This window comes from Bombina bombina, chromosome 6 (assembly GCF_027579735.1).
Source record: "Bombina bombina isolate aBomBom1 chromosome 6, aBomBom1.pri, whole genome shotgun sequence".
NCBI lineage: Eukaryota > Metazoa > Chordata > Amphibia > Anura > Bombinatoridae > Bombina > Bombina bombina.
In genome coordinates, this window is record NC_069504.1 from 703,322,541 (window position 1) to 703,345,065 (window position 22,525).

Genomic DNA, 22,525 nt, shown 5'->3' on the forward strand with positions numbered 1-22,525 from the left:
TATGTCCAAGTGAACTAAAACAAAGAAATGTTAAAAATCAAGTAGATTTACATAATAAAAGTCTATCAGGGTTTTACCCATGTCATATGTACTGCCTGTAAACATAGTTCTAAAACAAAAGAAGTAAAATCAACAGTAACATCTAAAGAATATAAAATAAGAGATATGATTAGGTGTAGGGATAAAAATGTAATCTATCTAATCCAATGTTCTTGTTTAAAACAGTACCTAGGTCAAACGAGCAGACCTCTAAAAGACAGAATAGGTGAACACCTAAACAATATTAAAAATGGATTTGAAGGACATATTTTATCAAAGCATTTTAAAGAAAAACATAATCAGAGTACATCAGGTTTTAAATGTTGGGGTATAAAATGTATAAAGAAAAATTGGAGGGGAGGAAACCATGAAGAAGAACTGTTATATTATGAAGCTGAACTTATATATAATTTTAAAACTCTCCACCCCCTAGGATTAAATGCAGAGTTAGACCTTAATCCTTTTATACATAGAAGATAATTTTTTTTTAAATATTTTAATATTTTAAATAATATTTTAAGAAAATATTGATTTTACTTGTTCCTTTTAGCAGATATATCAAATATTAATTCCAGATAATTATTTAATATTGATATTAGTAAATATTATAAATATTAATTTTTAGTGTGTTAATATTTTTTCTGTAAAGGATAATAGGTATCTCCATCTTAAACTACAATTAAGTATATGTTTTTTTCCCCATAATCTCTAGCAATTGGTTCATATAGCATAGAAATTTTTTATTATTTTATGATCCATATTTATAAATAAATTTCATCTATATTATAATCCCATATTATAAGTGGTTAATTGTTGGATATAATTCTGGAAGTAATCCGATAAGTACCTTTAAGAAAAATAGAGATCCCTTTAAAAGATTTTCAAGAAGTTCAGTAATGTGTTTTAAAACGATTTTATTGTGCAATATTTCATTGTAAACAATAGATTGTTTTTATTCTTTTTAAATAAAAGGTTACTTTTATATCACTTATATTTATTTAAGTTTGTGTGTTAAATATAGAATTTGAAAACAGGTATAACAAATACGACCTTAAAATACTGTTATAAATTAATAAAGGTTAGTAAATACGACCTTAAAATATCCCTTTAAGAAATTATTAAGAAGCCAATTACCCAAGCTATAAAAAGGTAGGATACACCTTAGGACATCATCTTGAAAAAGGCTCATTGTGAGCGGAAACGCGTTGATGATACAAAGGACTTGAGAGACACTGAGAAACATAGCCGAACGAAAAAGGCTAAGAAACTGGAACTCTCCTAAACTGTGAAAGACCCGTTTAGGATATCAACAACTGAAGCCGGGTAACAGTATTACATACCCTTATCCAGGAGTGAGTATAGAGATCCTTTTTTCAGCCTGGAGACAAGAGAAGCACAAAACTCATTGTCATCGGAAGGCGGGGATTTGCTTGTACCGTACAGAATCAGCTGTTGCAAGCTGTCACAGAGGATCTGTTTGTGCCGTATTGAATCAACTGTTGCAAGCCATCACGGAGGTTCACTCTGTTAGGAATTATTGCAGAGTGACGCTTGTACATCAAAAGATGGAAAGATTGGAAGATTAAGGTAAAAAAAGTCCTAGGCAAAATATATATAAAAAAACTTTGTCTTGGGAAACATATTGTTACAATTTATTCCATAAACCGCTACATTTTGAAAGTGAATAACAATAATAATAGAGCTATCCTATTGGCCAATAGAAGATATAAGAGAGTCCAATGAACTGTGAGATATAAGATCCACCTCCAAATATCTGATTAAGCATTTTGCACAAAGGAATCCAAGAGACTCTGTTTATTTTTAAGGTCGTTTTAGAATAGTATGCTCAGATTAGTTGTGGAATTTTAAATTTTAAATTAATTGTATGTTTTAAGAGTGCGCACTCTATATTTTTTAATTACTTTGTATGTGGGATTAATAACATTTATTTGTCTTTAGCCTATGTGAGCGCTCCTTATATTTTTGGTTTTTAACTAGTTTATATTTAACTGTATACAGGTCAGTTCTTTTATATGAGGAGTTTGACTATCCTTTACCTATTTAATGTTTTTAACAATTTTATCTATTGAATATCCGGAGCATCTCATCTGCTATGGTCTCTGCCTTGATATTGGCCAAGGGGATTGCCTCGGGGTATCGGGTGGCATAGTCCACCACTGTAAGGATGTATTTCTTCCCTGAGGGGCTGGGCCGAGCTAATGGCCCCACAATGTCTACTGCCACTCGGCTAAAGGGTTCCTCAATAATGGGCAGGGGATGGAGGGGAGCTTTTGTATGGTCCCCCGTCTTTCCTACTTTCTGGCAAACCTCACAGGATTTACAGTATTCCTTAATATCGGCTGTAATGCCTGGCCAGAAGAAGGTTTGAGTCAAGCGGTGGTGAGTCCTTTGCTTTCCTAAGTGGCCGGCTAAGGGGATGTCATGCCCTATGTTCAGTAGGTTAGACCGAAACTTCTTCAGTATGACCAGCTGGCGTTTGGGCACCGGTCCTTTTCTCCTCTTGGAGATCCAGTACAGGAGCTCTCCCTCCCACTGGAACCGTTTGTCTCCAGGGCCCTGGGCATCAGCACCTACTCGGTCTTGGTAAGGGGCTAGGGTCGGGTCGCTCAAGGTTTCTTTGGCAAAGTCAGAGGGGGTCGCCCAGGAGGGGGTGTCAGTAAGTTCGGGGTTAGTGGGGACGGGCAGTTGGGGAAAGGTAGGAGTCAGGGTGGTAGGTCTTACCTGGATCCCCAGAGTTGGTGAGGTGGCTTGGCATCTGGCCTGCTGGCGGGTAGTCACTGGGCAGGTAGCCGGAGAGGCATACCCCACAAAGGCGGACACAAGATGGCCGAGGTCGTTTCCCAACAGGACCTCAGCAAGGATATGGTGCATAACCCCCACTTCTACATTGAGGGGGTCGGTTTTCCAGTCCAAATGGACCCAGGCTGTAGGAATCCTGAAAACCTCACCTCCCGCTACCCTCACAGCAAGGGTGTGCCCAGTGCAGCCTGAGGGGGGAACGAGGTGAGGTTGGATCAAAGAAACGGTGGCCCCCGTATCTCTCATTCCTTGAGCAGCCTGCCCATTGACCCAGACAACTTGCCGGTGTTGTTGTCGGTTGTCGTGGTCCATTGAGCTGACATGGTGCAAGACACCCACTTCTTCTCCTGTCCACTCAGCATAGGGGTCAGAGCTCACTGTATGGGCACAATGGGCAGTGGCCTGATAGGTGCGGGCTTGAGGAGACCCCCACGAGGTTAAGGCAGGGTTTCTTGGCGGCTGGGCTGGGGGGTTTCGTTGTCTGGCTGGGCAGTTCCATATAACATGTCCTGGGTGTCCACCCCCATAACAGCCCCAGGGATTGCTGCTCCCAGCTGGGTAAACAGGGGGCAGCCGGTTTGTGGCTGCTGAAAGACCATTGGGGGTCGAGCTGGGGCTGAAGCGGAGCGAGTTGCTGGCCAGAGGTCGGTGGCCGCCTGGCGCCAGGCATCCACATACTGATCGGCCAGGATGGTGGCTTGGTCAGTTGTTCTGGGTCCCTTGTCTTTTACCCAGTCCCTTAACACTGCTGGGGTGCGGTTGTAGAACTGATCCAGGAGGATGAGTTGAACAGCTTCGTCTAGGGTGGTGATGTAGCACCCAGTAACCCAGGAGTTCAAGGATCTAGCTAAGCGGTGGGCAAACTCGGTATACGGCTGCTCCTCTTGTCTTTGTAGTCCCCTGAATTTTAGCCGGTGAGCCTCTGGGGCACCTTCACCCTGTCATAGTTGCCTTGATCTTTGGAAGGGACAGTCTGGAAAGCCTCCAGGGCCCTACCAGATAGTTTCCCAATTAAGATAGTAACCCTATCGGCATTAGTGACCCCATACATCCGGCACTGGGTCTCGAACAGCTGTAGGTAGCGGTCGATATCCTCGCTCCCATCATCCTGGAAGGTTCGGAAAGCCCCGTGAGGTAGTTTCTTGGGCCGGGAAGAGGGGTTCAGGGGATCCGGCATGACCCCCCATAGACTTCTGAAGCTCCAACATGTGTATCTTGTTGGTGTCAGTCACTATCCGAGTAATGATCTCCTTGGGGGGGGGGTTAGGTCCATAGAGAGCCAGTTGCCAGTGTACCTGCCGCTGTTTGTCGGATGTTGTAGTCCCTGGAGTGGAGGCTGTACTGGGCTGTCCTCCGCTTTGGTCGCTGTCTGACCCACCAGCCTGTTCGCTAGCCCGATTGTCCTCCATCAGTTCGGCTATGAGCACTGCCTTTGTCTTGTTGCCGGCGACTTTCCCTCTAGTCTGCAGCAACATTCTCAATTCTTTCTTCCGGAGCCCATGGTACTGCTCCATCCGACAAGATCTTCAGTTGGTGGTTTGGACGTTCCAGGTAGACGGAAGCATCCCACCGCTGCCAACCAATTTGACGGACTTCCCGCTACCCCCACTGGGTAGCGTCGTTGACCGGGTCCTTCCTCTGCCTGGAACAAGCGGCTATGTAGCTCAGGAAAGTGATTCTAGCAGGAGCCCACCCAAATAACTAGACAGACTAGCATTCAGGTGAAAACAAGAACTGATTTTATTGTACAACATACACTCCTTTTATACACACAGCTCATCTTGATAAAACAGGGAGACAATGCCACAGTTTTCCCGCCATTCCCGCCCCTCCAGACTGACCGGCGCCTCCATAGCAACCATAGTCTCACAGAATCTCAGGACACAGTGGTGACGTTTTTGGGTGATCCCGGGGGAGCGGCGGCACTTCCAGGGTTTCATTTGAAAGCTCTCGGTCCCTAGATGCTGCAGTCCAAAAATCGGCATGATTCGTTATTGGGGACCGGAGATACAGCCCATTGAAGTTATGGGGGTAGGGGTGTCTAAAACCCCCAGTTCCCAAAGCAGCTCCCCTCCGGTAATTCTCCCACCTCTTGTCCTCCCTAGGGGCTACTAATCCCCAAAAGAGCGGAGCTCTGGGGCACATGGTTGCTGGAGCGACCAGGGGTAAAGTTAGCGGGTGTTCTGCTGTCCAGTGGCCGACCGGGAGTTCCAGGAGCCCGGACAGCCTGAGAGGGGTTAGGCGGGTGTCCGTTGTGAGGCGGCCAACTGGGAGTTCCAGGAGCCCAGCCAGCCTAGGAGGGTTTTCCAGGTCATAGACCAGCTCTTTTCTAAACAGGTTTGGAACACAATACCATGCAACCAAAAGCTTCCAGAGATTGTGGTTGTACTGAGGAGCCCAAAACCACTGAGAAACAACAGGGTTGAGGTTGTAGGGGGGTGGGGGGTAGCCTTAGCTGTCTGGTATCCATGACAAACCCTAGAAGCAGCAATGCACTACTGGGAACTAGCTGAACACATCTGGTCATCCAACAACAATAGGCATATATGTGTAGGCTATGATTACGGCTCTTAGCCGAAACGCGTAAGCCGTTTCTCATATCACCCTACCTTTGTTCCTTCGGTGAGCCTATTGTGTGTTTTTACTTGGATTATGGAATAAATATTAAAGTTTTACTTTTTACAAACGTATTCTTTGTGCCTATTTATGTGTAGCCACAAATCAACTGCTAGCTTCCAGTAATACATTGCTGTATCTGAGCCTACCTAGGAATACTTTTAAATAAAGGATACCAAGAGAACAAAGTACATTTTATAACAGAAGTAAATAAGAACATTGTTTAAAATGGCATGCTCTGTCTGAATCATAAAAGTTTTATTTTTACTTTGCTGTTCCTTTAAGCCAGAAGGGATAGTATGCCTCTGCAGAATAGAGTGGTACTTCAATTTGATCAAACTAGTGTCATTGATCTTTTGCAAGTCACGAACTCCAGATAAGGTAAAGCATTGTCACACTTTTTCCTGTACCACATTTAATTGTAAGTTTTATACACTGTGGTGTTAGACTCATGCTGCCATCTTCTCACATCTCTGTTTGCTAGAAGTAAGCTTCTTGTGCGTGTTGGGTAGTGTGTGTATTACAAGTTGAAACATTGGAATGTTAAATATGTACAGTAAATACACAGTAAAACACATTATTAAATATTATTATGCAATTATTATTTAGACACATATATATATATATACACACACACACAGAGAAATGCACTCACAGGAACGAACAACCAGCTCAATACCATTGTTAGCCTATGGTGATTTACCACCTGGGTGCAACTTCTTTTAGCCCAGTAATGCTTTTCACAGAGTAGAACTTTCCTGTAGTATATTAGTCTGATCCTGCCTATTACGGTCAGTCCAGCGCTGAAATACCAGGCAATTCCTCTCTGAACAAGGAACACAGCAACCCCAGACGATCGTTTCGTCCTTCATTGGGCCTCGTAAGTGAGATGTAGCCATATTCCTCTAAGCACACTGAGCAAGGAGTCCACTTCTGGATTCCCCTTTCTGCCATAGGGAGACTAAATACACACAGAGAGAAATGCACTCACAGGAACGAACAACCAGCTCAATACCATTGTTAGCCTGTTCTATGTTGATTTACCACCTGGGTGCAACTTCTTTTAGCCCGCCAGCCCCCCACATCGCCATAAACTAAATTAAACTATTAACACCTAATCTTAACAACCCGCTAACTTTATATTAACTATTAACTCATCCCTATCTTATAATAAATTTAAACTTACCTTTAGATTTAAATTAAACTATATTAAACTAATAATTAACCTACCCTAACTATTATACTAAAATTACATTAAACTTTATTAAACTAATAATGAATCTACCTTAACTATTATACTAAAATTACATTAAACTACAAATTATATTATATATTTAAACACCTAACCCTACTCAAAGAATTTAAATCTACAATAAAAAATTACGACGTTACAAAAAACTAACAGCTAAGTTACAAAAATAACACTAAGTTACAAAAAAAAATAAACTCTAAGTTACACAAAATAAAAAAGAAATTATCAAAGATTTAAACTAATTACACCTAATCTAAGAGCCCTATGAAAATTAAAAAGCCCCCCCAAAATAAAAAAAAAACCTAATCTAAAATAAACTACCAATAGCCCTTAAAATGGCCTTTTGCTGGGCATTGCCCCAAATAAATCAGCTCTTTTACCTGTAAGTAAAAAATACAAATACCCCCCCAACAGTAAAACCCACCCCCCACACAACCAACCCCCCCAAATAAAAACCTAACTAAAAAAACCTAAGCTCCCCATTGCCCTGAAAAGGGCATTTGGATGGGCATTGCCCTTAAAAGGGCATTTAGCTCTATTGCTATTGCTGCCCAAGCCTAAAACTAAAACCCACCCTATAAACCCTTAAAAAAACCTAACACTAATCCCCGAACATCCACTTACAGTTTTGAAGATCTGACATCAATCCTCAAAGAAGCCAGGAGAAATCCTCATCGAAGCCGGCAGAAGTCTTCATCCAAGCGTCCGAAGTCTTCATCCAAGCCTGCAGAAGTCTTCACCCAGACGGCATCTTCTATCTTCATCAATCCGGCGTGGAGCGGCCCCATCTTCAAGACATCCGACGCGGAGCATCCTCTTCGTTCGACGTCTTCTTGAAAAATTAATGTTCCTTTAAATGACGCCATCCAAGATGGCATTTGGATGGGCATTGCCCTTAAAAGGGCATTTAGCTCTATTGCTGCCCAAACCCTAATCTAAAACTAAAACCCACCCAATAAACCCTTAAAAAAACCTAACACTAATCCCCGAACATCCACTTACAGTTTTGAAGATCTGACATCCATCCTCAAAGAAGCCAGGAGAAATCCTCATCGAAGCCGGCAGAAGTCTTCATCCAAGCGTCCGAAGTCTTCATCCAAGCCCGCAGAAGTCTTCACCCAGACGGCATCTTCTATCTTCATCAATCCGGCGTGGAGCGGCCCCATCTTCAAGACATCCGACACGGAGCATCCTCTTCGTTCGACGTCTTCTTGAACAATTAATGTTCCTTTAAATGACGTCATCCAAGATGGCATCCCTTAGATTCCGATTGGCTGATAGAATTCTATCAGCAAATCGGAATAAAGGTTCAAAAAATCTTTCATCCTATTGTCTGATCCAATCAGCCAATAGGATTGAGCTTGCATTCTATTGGCTGATTGGATCAGCCAATAGGATGAAAGCTCAATCCTATTGGCTGATTGCAACAGCCAATAAGATTTTTTCAACCTTAATTCCGATTGGCTGATTTTATCAGCCAATCAGAATCTAAGGGACGCCATCTTTGATGACGTCATTTAAAGGAACATTCATTGTTCGGACGAAGAGGATACTCCGCGTGGGATGTCTTGAAGATGGAGTCGCTCCACGCCGGATGGATGAAGATAGAAGATGCCGTCTGGGTGAAGACTTCTGCGGGCTTGGATGAAGACTTTGGACACTTGGATGAAGACTTCGGACACTTGGATGAAGACTTCTGCCGGCTTCAATGAGGACTTCTTCCGGCTTCTTTGAGGATGGATGTCGGATCTTCAAAACTGTAAGTGGATGTTCGGGGATTAGTGTTAGGTTTTTTTAAGGGTTTATTGGGTGGGTTTTAGTTTTAGATTAGGGTTTGGGCAGCAATAGAGCTAAATGCCCTTTTAAGGGCAATGCCCATACAAATGCCCTTTTCAGGGCAATGGGGAGCTTAGGTTTTTTTAGCTAGGTTTTTATTTGGGGGGGTTGGTTGTGTGGGTGGTGGGTTTTACTGTTGGGGGGGTATTTGTATTTTTTATGCCCCGCAAAAGGCCCTTTTAAGGGCTATTATTAGTTTATTGTAGGGCTCTTAGATTAGGCGTAATTAGTTTAAATATTTGATAATTCTTTTTTATTTTTTGTAACTTAATGTTTGTTATTTTTTGTAACTTAGTTGTTAGTTTTTTGTAACTGTAATTTTTTATTGTAGATTTAAATTCTTTGAGTAGGGTTAGGTGTTTAAATATATAATATAGTTAATTTAATTTGTAGTTTAATGTAATTTTAGTATAACAGTTAGGGTAGATTAATTATTAGTTTAATATAGTTTAATGTAATTTTAGTATAATAGTTAGGGTAGATTAATTATTAGTTTAATAAAGTTTAATGTAATTTTAGTATAATAGTTAGGGTAGATTATTAGTTTAATATAGTTTAATTTAAATCTAAAGGTAAATTTAAATGTATTATAAGTTAGGGATGAGTTAATATTTAATATAAAGCTAGCAGATTGTTAGGTTTAGGGGTTAATAGTTTCATTTAGTTTATGGCGATGTGGGGGGCTGGCGGTTTAGGGGTTAATAGGTTTAGTAAGCGCTAGTGATGTGGGAGGCCAGGGGTTTAGGGGTTAATACATTTATTCAGTTGCGGTGGGCTCCGGGAGCGGCGGGATAGGGGTTAATAACTTTATGTAGGTGGCAGTGGGCTCTGGGAGCGGCAGGATAGGGGTTAATAACTTTATGTAGGTGGCGGTGGTGTTGGGCCGGTAGATTAGGGTTTAATAAGTAAAATGTAGGTGGCGGCGGTGTCGGGCGGCAGATTTGGGGTTAATAAATATAATGTAGGTGGTGGCAATGTCGTGGGCGGCAGATTAGCGGTGTTTAGACTCGGGGCTTATGTTAGTGTGTTAGGTGTAAACGTTACTTTTATTCTTCCATAGGAATCAATGGGATATCGGGCAGCAGCGAACATGAGCTTTCGCTGCTTTCAGACTCCCATTGATTCCTATGGCATTCGCCGCCTCCAGGGTGGCGGATTGAAAACCAGGTACTCTGGGCCGGAATAGTGGCGAGCGTACCTGGTAGGTATTTGTTAACTAGCAAAAGTAGTCAGATAGTGCCGAATTTGCATTTGGAACATCTGTAATGACGTAAGCATCGATCTGTGTCGGACTGAGACCGGCAGATTGTATGTTATGTCACAAATTTCAACTTTTGCCGGTCTGTAGGCTTTGATAAATAAGGGGAATCAAGCTCTCCACAATTACACTGCGGAATTCCAGCGTATTTGCGGTTGACGGCTTGATAAGTAGGCCTCATAATTACAAATGTAATTCAATTAATGTTCTTCTTCAAAGGCCAGAACTGGAGCACTAGATGAAGCACTTGCAGGACCATACTAACATAATTAATATAAGGGGTTAATCATTAAAAGACAAGTACAACTAACAAGCATGCTAGTAAGTTACCCTTTAAATGAAACATGCAGCTTCCATCCCCTTTCCTCCCAAGAAGCAGATAGGGCACAGATAATAATCAGAACTTCTTCATAAATGTATGAGTTCTATGAACGGAAACAAAGCTAAATGATCTTAGATTGATAAAACACATTTATCTAGAGATGAACCAGTTTATGAGTATCATATTACTTCTGTAAAATTCTGCAGCAGTTAAAGGGACAGTCTACACCTTAGTCATCTTAAAGTCTTACCTAAGATTATCATGCTGCAGTAACAGTAAAAAAGTTATTTTAAAATTAATATTGATAATATTGTTGTAATGGCTGCCAAGCTCTGCCCACTGATGACATAACGATCTGGGATACATCTTGGCATTCTGCTGAATAGCATTGACAGTCTGTTGAATTTAATTAGTAAGTCTTTTGTTATTAGTGAGCCTTTAATGCAGCCCAGATCGTGATGTCATCAGTGGGCGGAGCTTGTCACCATTTCAAAGCCATTTCATATGTTTCTGTTTGTATCCATTGCATGCTAATAAACTAAGCTGGCTCCTGAGTGCCTTATTGTCCTGTAACGTCTTATTGCTAACCCAGCTCCTGAGTGCCTTATTGTATCTGCAACATCTTATTACAATAAGCCAGCTCCTGAGTGCCTTATTGCCCTGTAACATCTTATTGCAGTAACCCAGATACTGAGTGCCTTACTGCCCCTGCAACATCTTATTGCAGTAACACAGCTCCTGAGTGCCTTATTGCCCTGTAATATCTTATTGCAGTAACCCAGCTCCTGAGTGCCTTATTGTACTGTAACAGCTTATTGTAGTAACCCAGCTCCTGAGTGCCTTATTGCCTATAACATCTTATTGCAGTAACCCAGCTCCTGAGTGCCTTATTGTCCTGTAACATCTTATTGCAGTAACCCAACTCCTGAGTGCCTTATTGCCTATAACATCTTATTGCAGTAACCCAGCTCCTGAGTGCCTTATTGTCCTGTAACATCTTATTGCAGTAACCCAGCTCCTGAGTGCCTTATTTTCCTGTAACATCTTTATTGCAGTAACCCAGCTCCTGAGTGCCTTGTTGTCCCTGTAACATCTTATTGCAGTAACCCAGCTCCTGAGTGCCTTATTGTCCTGTAACATCTTATTGCAGTAACACAGCTCCTGAGTGCCTTATTGCCCCCAGACATCTTATTGCAGTAACCCAGATACTGAGTGCCTTATTGCCCCTGCAACATCTTATTGCAGTAACCCAGCTCCTGAGGGCCTTATTGCCCTGTAACATCTTATTGCAGTAACCCAGATACTGAGTGCCTTATTGCCCCTGCAACATCTTATTGCAGTAACCCAGCTCCTGAGTGCCTTATTGCCCTGTAACATCTTATTGCAGTAACCCAGATACTGATTGCCTTACTGCCCCTGCAACATCTTATTGCAGTAACACAGCTCCTGAGTGCCTTACTGCCCCTGCAACATCTTATTGCAGTAACACAGCTCCTGAGTGCCTTATTGTCCTGTAGCATCTTATTGCAGTAACCCAGCTCCTGAGTGCCTTATTGCCCTGTAACATCTTATTGCAGTAACACAGCTCCTGAGTGCCTTATTGTACTGAAACAGCTTATTGTAGTAACCCAGCTCCTGAGTGCCTTATTGCCTATAACATCTTATTGCAGTAACCCAGCTCCTGAGTGCCTTATTGTCCTGTAACATCTTATTGCAGTAACCCAACTCCTGAGTGCCTTATTTTCCTGTAACATCTTATTGCAGTAACCCAGCTCCTGAGTGCCTTATTGTCCTGTAACATCTTATTGCAGTAACCCAACTCCTGAGTGCCTTATTGTCCTGTAACATCTTATTGCAGTAACCCAGCTCCTGAGTGCCTTATTGTCCTGTAACATCTTATTGCAGTAACCCAGCTCCTGAGTGCCTTATTGTCCCTGTAACATCTTATTGCAATAACCCAACTCCTGAGTGCCTTATTGCCCTGTAACATATTATTGCAGTAACCCAGCTCCTGAGTGCCTTATTGCCACGTAACATCTTATTGCAGTAACCCAGCTCCTGAGTGCCTTATTGTCCTGTAACATCATATAGTAGTAACCCAGCTCCAGAGTGCCTTATTGTCCTGTAACATCTTATTGCAGTAACCCAGCTCCTGAGTGCCTTATTGTCCTGTAACATCTTATTGCACTAACCCAGCTCCTGAGTGCCTTATTGTCCTGTAACATCTTATTGCACTAACCCAGCTCCTGAGTGCACTATTGCTCCTGAAAAATCTTATCGCAGTAACCCAACACCTAAGTGCCTTATTGTCCCTGTAACCCAATTTTTGAGAGACTTATTGGCCCTGTACAATTATATTGTATTAAAATAGTAAATAAGTACCTTACAGCTGTAGTAAAATTCTCCAGCATTAACCTATCTCCTGAATGCCCTTTTGACCCGGAAGCATCATATTATTATATTTCTTATTGCACCATGTCAGTCTTCTTTGGTCATTAGCCAACAGGACATGTATTTAATCTGTCACCTCTTAAGGACACTTAATGATATATAATTACACACTTAGTCGCACCCATAATTAGTGTGACGTGTGTGCTCGCCCTCTCGTTAATCCGTGAGTGCTTTAGGTTGGAGTTAGAGCAGTAAGATTATAAAGGAGTGGGGACGGGGAATAGTTTAGGGATATTCCGGTCAAAATTTAAATGCACATAGATGAATTACATCTTTAGATAGAAACATCTTTACAAAATATATGTATTGGCAAAAGTGCTTCTAGTAAAAGTCATCACTGTTTTAGTGCTAACATTTTTCACTGCACGTGAATGTGAAGTATAGCTAGATATTCCCAGTGTGCCATCATTTTAAATACTGCAGCTGCTCAAATCACCAGTGGGGCTTGTATCATGTCAGCAATTAGCAAATTAAGTCATCTATCTGAGCAAGTACTGTGTTTAAATTGCTGGTGCACAGTGCATACTTAAATACACTTTTTAAACAGATATAGCTTTTATTAGAAGCATTTTTTGCTAATATATGTATATTACAAAAATGCTTCTATTTAAAGCTGAAATAGATCCATATGGATTCCAATTTTAGATGCAAGGTACCTTTAAGGTATCCTGGCTAGGTGTGCTTTGTAGTGGAGGTCCCATGCTGTATATCCCATCTATGATACTTTGTGTCTTACTGCTGCCCAGTACTAACAAATTCTGTTTTAGATCTGTAAACAAAAGATCAACTACATGTATCATATAGGGGTCTAATGTTTGAAACCAATACAAAAAAAAAAAAAAAAGCAAACTGACTGGACTAACCATTTGTGCACTTTATTTCTATCCTGTGTTTCAAAGTTCTGACTTCTCTCCCTTCCTCCCTGCTTCCGCTCCCTCTTTTTCTCCTCCTTTCCTCATTCACCCTCCCACTCTGGTTTGGGATACTCTCCAGCTCTCTGCCTGGTTTCTGGGAAGTTCAGACACCTGGTATCCCCCTTCCCCAAAGTCATATTCATAGTCTATACTCCCACCCCTTGCCCTGCCAGAGACCTGCAGAGTAAAACCAGTTGCACAGGGATCCATTTCAATGTGAATAAGATTACAGCATGTATTGTATTGTATTATATATAATATATATAGTTATATTTATACACACACACACATTAATGATTACTAGATTACTATACATGCTATATATGTTTTTGCCTATGTCTGTCCCTCTATACACACACATATATAAGTACTCACTTATACATTTATGATTACTATACATGCTATGTGCCTGTGGGTATGTCTCTCTTTGTATTTATTTATCTATCTATCTACCTACCTATCTATCTATCAATACATACATATGATAGACAGAAAGATACATTTTATTTGGTGTTGAAAATGATGTAGATTTGTAATTTAAAATAAATGTGTCTGCTTGCTAAAAGCTCTGAAGTAGATATATATTCCATACATAATACAAATCTGTTCTTCAGAGAGTGCTAATGAGTGTATGTGTGTTTTTATGTATTTATTTATCACAGCTGTGTCTTCCAGACAAAGAGTTTCCTTTTCAAGGGGAAAAACATGTTTTTGTCTGGATATGTCTGGATTGAAATTGACAACACCCCCTTGCTAACAAACACACAGATATACACACATGCACATATATATATATTTTTACACCGACATGCACACTCCCCTGTCTGGGACATGTGACTCACCTCCCTGGGGTTGACCCCCAGACACACAGGTCACCCCCCAAGGTGTGTGACTCATTCAAAAGCACACAACCCTGTAACACACATACACACCATTTCAGTGTTCATACTGACACGTAAATTGAGAATTAATCTAATACACATGCACATTTATAATACAAAAATTTGGAAAGAAGAGAAAATTGTATTAAACATGTGTACACCTCTATGGTACTTAAAGGACCAGTCAACACAGTGGATTTGCATAATCAACAAATGCAAGATAACAAGACAATGCAATAGCACTTAGTTTGAACTTCAAATGAGTAGTAGATTTTTTTCTGACAATTTTAAAAGTTATGTCTATTTCCACTCCCCCTGTACCATGTGACAACCATCAGCCAATCACAAATGCATACACGTACCATGTGACCGCCATCAGCCAATTACAAATGCATACACGTTTATTCTGCACATGCTCAGTAGGAGCTGGTGACTCAAAAAGTGTAAATATAAAAGACTGTGCACATTTTGTTAATGGAAGTAAATTAGAAAGTTGTTAAAAATTGCATGCTCTATCTAAATAATGAAAGTTTAATTTTGACTTGAGTGTCCCTTTAAACACAAATAATAGACTATATTAATGAACAAATTAAAAACAAAGGGACATGCTTCCTAATAAGCGTGGTGCATGTTACATTACAACATAGATATATAAATATAATAGTAACAAGATAACATACAAACTCATACATCTAAAATACTCAAACCTTTGGACCACACAGTCTAGAAAACTTATAGCTATGTTATTCACAGAAAGCAACACACATCTGCAGTACAAACACAAAACTATGTATAAAAAACATATGGTCAAAAAAAGTACTCAAAATAGAAATTGAAAACTTGTGTGTTACATTTATCACTCAACACAAAAAAAACATTCAAGGGTTATACATTGATGGTAGATTATATTCCTGTTATCACAGAATTTGTCTTTCAAGATAGTTCTCTAAAACATTGAGAACTTTATTGGAACAAAAAATGATAAGGCTTTTCGCTAGAATAGTATATACTCCATAGACAGATCTTGCTAAACTAAAATATATATCTAAGTATACACACTTACACACATAGGGTCAGATTTATCAAATGTCGGGCGCTGTCGACATTTATCATTGCACAAGCATTTCTGGTGAAATGCTTGTGCAATGCTGCCCCCTGCACATTCCCTAGCAGGGGGTGTCAATCATCATGAGGTGGCGGATGAGATAAGGAGCAGCGATCTTACGAGCGCTGCTTCTTAACTTAAGTTTCAGGCGAACCTGAAACTTCGGGGGTAGATTGCAGCATCCGATGCTTGATAAATCTACCCCATATACTGTATTTGCAACACACACATATATATATTAATTGTATTTTATATTTATAACAGGGGTGGAAAAATATCACTATAGATTACTAGTCAGAGAAGAAAAGTTACTAGTCCAGAGGGGAAAAGTTACTAGTCCCCTAAAGGTATTTCATGATTTGGATAGAACATACAATTTTAAACAACTTTCTAATTTACTTCTATTATCAAATTTCCTTCTCTTGTTATCCTTTTGCTGAAAGAACAGAATTGCACTACTGGCAGCTAGATAAACACATATAGTTAGCCAATCACAAGAGGCAAGTGAGTGCAGGCACCAATCAGCAGCTAACTCCCACTGGTGTAGGATATGTGCGTATTCTTTTTCAACAAGGGATACCAAGAAAAAGAAGCACATTAGAATATAAGTGAATTTAAAAGTGTCGTAAAATGACATGCTCTATCTGAATAATGCAAGTTTAATTTAGACTTTCCTATCCCTTATGTAAACAATTGCAAAAAATAAAAAAGGCACGTTTTTTTGACTTGTCCACTGCAATTTCATACTTATCAGTAACTATTGGATGTATATGTGTAGGTATTATGTGAAGACAATTTGTAACAAAAACACTCCTTAACACTAGGGATTGTGGGATATTTTAAAGAGATTTGGTACAACAGCCAGAGACTAAAATGTATAAAAGCACAAAAAAGGCTGAGTACTATATAAAGGTGGTGTCAGTGACCCTTAACAGCCTTGCTGTGTATTTGCTGCTGGCTGTGTCTGTGCTACAGATTCCTCTCTGTGTGGTGACTGGGATTTTTCATGATGAATCAGCTCATCCACAGCAGTGCTCTAACCACAGTTTTAACTCTTGCCTTCCTCTCTCTCACACATTATTTAACCTTTTAATGCCGTTATGGTCTTCAATTCCGTCCTAATGGCGCTGGGCTTTAGCGCCGTTAGGACGGAATAGAACGTCCTAGCCATTTAGCTGTCCTGAAGCCAACGACTCTTCCTGGATGCGATTGCGGTCTGGAGGGCGTGCCTAGCGTCATAGGGATGCCCCCCTGACCCGATCCATAAACTGAAATCTCACGATCGCAGGATTTCAATTCCGATGTAGACAAATTGACCCTGTCATGAGGGTTAAAGGGACAGTAAACACCTTGAATTTACAAAAAACTTCTGTTTTGCTATAGAAAAACATATCAGCCAAGTCTAAACATGTTTAAAACAAATTAAAATCTTGTTTGTTGCATTTGTTTTTCAATAGCCATGAGAATAGCCACTCACTATTACCTTTTTTGGAGGAGCCAATCAGGATTTGAGTCTGCCGATGACAAGGCAAGTTACACTCTTATTGATAGTGTAAAGTGAATTGTCACATCACAGTTCTTTTAAAGCCAATTATGGATAGTTATGAAGTAGGATTAGCCTTGAGAAGTGTGCAGGGTGCTTTTTTAGGTCTTAGAATAAGAAAAGCCTCAATTACATGAAAAGGGGGGAAATAAATAGGGAAAGTATATTGCAGTTGTTTTACTATGCATGAACAAACATTTTATATTAAAATCTCAAGGTGTTTACTATCACTGCTTTTCAACCTTTTTATAATATTTATAATGTTCATAGTCCTGTATTATTATTTTTTTAATTCTCAAAGGACCCATCTTGACACCAAACAGTTCACAGTATTTCTCTCTTCCTAAATGATTTGTCTACATTCTATATAATTGTATATTTCTTTATTTGCCTGTGTTTTACGGAAACCATAGATATAATTTAAGGAGGAATCATACTCAAAGTTTTAGCTAAACTTAGTAAAAAGTATTCCGTTTTAGAGAAGCCTTGCAGTTTGCATCGAATATACAATTCTAGTAAAGTGCTAAATTTAGTTTCACATCTGTTTGTGATGGAAGGTTTAGGAGCATTAATGTACTGCAGAGCAGTTAGTTTCCACAAAGTACAATAAAATGTGTTATCTGTTTATATTTAGTTTCTATCCATCTCTCTGCTTACCATTTTCTCAAACACACAGCCCCACAGCATGAACAGTAATCATTTATACCTTATCCTAGCAATGAATTAGTTAATTATTCACTCTGCTTGCTGTCTTCCTTTTTTTTTTTAATTCCGCCCTGTCATTTCCCGCTGTGTCATAGGATATTAATAGGATAAGCACAGCATTGGCTGCTATGAAAGATAAAAAAAAAACTACTGGAGCACAGTAGATGTTAAACTTTAAGATATATATATATATATATATATACAGGGAGTGCAGAATTATTAGGCAAGTTGTATTTTTGAGGATTAATTTTATTATTGAACAACAACCATGTTCTCAATGAACCCAAAAAACTCATTAATATCAAAGCTGAATATTTTTGGAAGTAGTTTTTAGTTTATTTTTAGTTTTAGCTATTTTAGGGGGATATCTGTGTGTGCAGGTGACTATTACTGTGCATAATTATTAGGCAACTTAACAAAAAACAAATATATACCCATTTCAATTATTTATTTTTACCAGTGAAACCAATATAACATCTCAACATTCACAAATATACATTTCTGACATTCAAAAACAAAACAAAAACAAATCAGTGACCAATATAGCCACCCTTCTTTGCAAGAACACTCAAAAGCCTGCCATCCATGGATTCTGTCAGTGTTTTGATCTGTTCACCATCGACATTGCGTGCAGCAGCAACCACAGCCTCCCAGACACTGTTCAGAGAGGTGTACTGTTTTCCCTCCTTGTAAATCTCACATTTGATGATGGACCACAGGTTCTCAATGGGGTTCAGATCAGGGGAACAAGGAGGCCATGTCATTAGATTTTCTTCTTTTATACCCTTTCTTGCCAGCCACGCTGTGGAGTACTTGGACGCGTGTGATGGAGCATTGTCCTGCATGAAAATCATGTTTTTCTTGAAGGATGCAGACTTCTTCCTGTACCACTGCTTGAAGAAGGTGTCTTCCAGAAACTGGCAGTAGGACTGGGAGTTGAGCTTGACTCCATCCTCAACCCGAAAAGGCCCCACAAGCTCATCTTTGATGATAGCAGCCCAAACCAGTACTCCACCTCCACCTTGCTGGCATCTGAGTCGGACTGGAGCTCTCTGCCCTTTACCAATCCAGCCACGGGCCCATCCATCTGGCCCATCAAGACTCACTCTCATTTCATCAGTCCATAAAACCTTAGAAAAATCAGTCTTGAGATATTTCTTGGCCCAGTCTTGACGTTTCAGCTTGTGTGTCTTGTTCAGTGGTGGTCGTCTTTCAGCCTTTCTTACCTTGGCCATGTCTCTGAGTATTGCACACCTTGTGCTTTTGGGCACTCCAGTGATGTTGCAGCTCTGAAATATGGCCAAACTGGTGGCAAGTGGCATCTTGGCAGCTGCACGCTTGACTTTTCTCAGTTCATGGGCAGTTATTTTGCGCCTTGGTTTTTCCACACGCTTCTTGCGACCCTGTTGACTATTTTGAATGAAACGCTTGATTGTTCGATGATCACGCTTCAGAAGCTTTGCAATTTTAAGAGTGCTGCATCCCTCTGCAAGATATCTCACTATTTTTGACTTTTCTGAGCCTGTCAAGTCCTTCTTTTGACCCATTTTGCCAAAGGAAAGGAAGTTGCCTAATAATTATGCACACCTGATATAGGGTGTTGATGTCATTAGACCACACCCCTTCTCATTACAGAGATGCATATCACCTAATATGCTTAATTGGTAGTAGGCTTTCGAGCCTATACAGCTTGGAGTAAGACAACATGCATAAAGAGGATGATGTGGTCAAAATACTAATTTGCCTAATAATTCTGCACTCCCTGTATATATATATATATATATATATATATATATATATATATATATATATATATATATATATATATATATATATATATATATATATATATATATATATATATATATATATATATAAAATATAAAGCTCATACATATTGCTTATCTTGATTCTAGGCACTTGAAATCTAATGGAAGGCAAAAAACAAGCATGAGATCATGAAACTGAAGAAATGAAAATAGGAAACAATACAATGTGTAATCTCAGATGCCTCCCTGCCCTATATTTTCTGTCATCTGCAAACAGTAGGAGTATGCAAACTTTGCTAGGAAACTTTGTGCCAGATTACGAGTGGCACGCTATTTATCATTCCCACTGGTGCGTTAACTCTGCTAGAAGATTTTTGCATGTGTAGGGTAGCGCTCGTATTACAAGTTAAAAGTAAAACTTTTCGCTCATGCGTTAACCCAACACGTGCAAAAAGCCGAGGTTAAAATATCGTTAAAGTATTCCCCCATAGACTTCAAAGGAGCAAGAAAAGTGGGGGAATAAACCTAGCAATCTGCTCGCACACAAACCCGATTGCATTTTCTCAATTGCACTAGCCCGACATGAAAATGTTAATATTTCACATTCCAATGTTCTTCACATAGAACATGTTCTATTTATTCATAAATATATATTTCTTTATATATATGTTTTTTTGTAAAAACAGAATTTATGCTTACCTGATAAATTACTTTCTCCAACGGTGTGTCCGGTCCACGGCGTCATCCTTACTTGTGGGAATATCTCTTCCCCAACAGAAAATGGCAAAGAGTCCCAGCAAAGCTGGCCATATAGTCCCTCCTAGGCTCCGCCCACCCCAGTCATTCGACCGACGGACAGGAGTAAAAAATAGGAGAAACCATAGGGTGTCGTGGTGACTGTAGTTTGAGAAAATAATTCATCGGACCTGATTAAAAAACCAGGGCGGGCCGTGGACCGGACACACCGTTGGAGACAGTAATTTATCAGGTAAGCATAAATTCTGTTTTCTCCAACATTGGTGTGTCCGGTCCACGGCGTCATCCTTACTTGTGGGAACCAATACCAAAGCTTTTGGACACGGATGAAGGGAGGGAGCAAATCAGGTTACCTAATCGGAAGGCACCACGGCTTGCAAAACCTTTCTCCCAAAAATAGCCTCCGAAGAAGCAAAAGTATCAAATTTGTAAAATTTGGCAAAAGTGTGCAGTGAAGACCAAGTCGCTGCCTTACATATCTGATCAACAGAAGCCTCGTTCTTGAAGGCCCATCTGGAAGCTACAGCCCTAGTGGAGTGAGCTGTGATTCTTTCAGGAGGCTGCCGTCCGGCAGTCTCATAAGCCAATCGGATGATGCTTTTAAGCCAAAAGGAAAGAGAGGTAGAAGTTGCTTTTTGACCTCTCCTTTTACCACAATAGACGACAAACAGAGAAGAAGTTTGTCTGAACTCTTTCGTAGCTTCTAAGTAGAATTTTAGAGCACGGACTACATCTAAATTGTGTAGCAAACGTTCCTTCTTTGAAACTGGATTCGGACACAAAGAAGGTACAACTATCTCCTGATTAATATTTTTGTTGGAAACAACCTTTGGTAGAAAACCAGGCTTAGTACGCAAAACAACCTTATCTGAATGGAACACCAGATAGGGTGGAGTACACTGTAGAGCAGATAACTCAGAAACTCTTCTAGCAGAAGAAATAGCAACCAAAAACAAAACTTTCCAAGATAACAACTTAATATCTATGGAATGTAAAGGTTCAAACGGAACCCCTTGAAGAACTGAAAGAACTAGATTTAAACTCCAGGGAGGAGTCAAAGGTCTGTAAACAGGCTTGATCCTAACCAAAGCCTGAACAAATGCTTGAACATCTGGCACAACTGCCAGTCGTTTGTGTAGTAGGACAGATAAAGCAGAAATCTGTCCCTTTAGAGAACTCGCAGATAATCCTTTATCCAAACCTTCTTGTAGAAAGGAAAGAATCCTAGGAATCTTTATCTTATTCCATGGGAATCCCTTGGATTCACACCAGCAGATATATCTTTTCCATATTTTATGGTAAATCTTTCTAGTTACCGGTTTTCTGGCTTGAACCAGAGTATCTATCACGGAATATGAAAACCCACGCTTTGATAGAATCAAGCGTTCAATCTCCAAGCCGTCAGCTGGAGGGAGACCAGATTTGGATGTTCGAATGGACCCTGAACAAGAAGGTCCTGTCTCAAAGGTAGCTTCCATGGTGGAACCGATGACATATTCACCAGGTCTGCATACCAAGTCCTGCGTGGCCACGCAGGAGCTATCAAGATCACCAAGGCCCTCTCCTGTTTGATCCTGGCTACCAGCCTGGGAATGAGAGGAAACGGTGGAAACACATAAGCTAGGTTGAAGGTCCAAGGCGCTACTAGTGCATCCACTAGAGTCGCCTTGGGATCCCTGGATCTGGACCCGTAGCAAGGAAACTTGAAGTTCTGACGAGACGCCATCAGATCCATATCTGGAATGCCCCATAGTTGCGTCAACTGGGCAAAGATCTCCGGGTGGAGTTCCCACTCCCACGGATGGAATGTCTGGCGACTCAAATAATCCGCTTCCCAGTTTTCCACCTGGAATGTGGATCGCAGATAGGTGGCAGGAGTGATTCTCCGCCCATTGTATGATTTTGGTCACTTCTTTCATCGCCAGGGAACTCCTTGTTCCCCCCTGATGATTGAGATACGCAACAGTCGTCATGTTGTCTGATTGGAATCTTATGAATCTGGCCTTTGCAAGCTGAGGCCAAGCCCTGAGAGCATTGAATATCGCTCTTAGTTCCAGAATGTTTATCGGGAGAAGAGACTCTTCCCGAGACCACAGTCCCTGAGCTTTCAGGGATTCCCAGACCGCGCCCCAGCCCACTAGGCTGGCGTCGGTCGTGACGATGACCCACTCTGGACTGCGGAAGCTCATTCCCTGGGATAGGTGATCCTGGGTTAGCCACCAACGGAGTGAGTCTCTGGTCTTCTGATCTACTTGAAT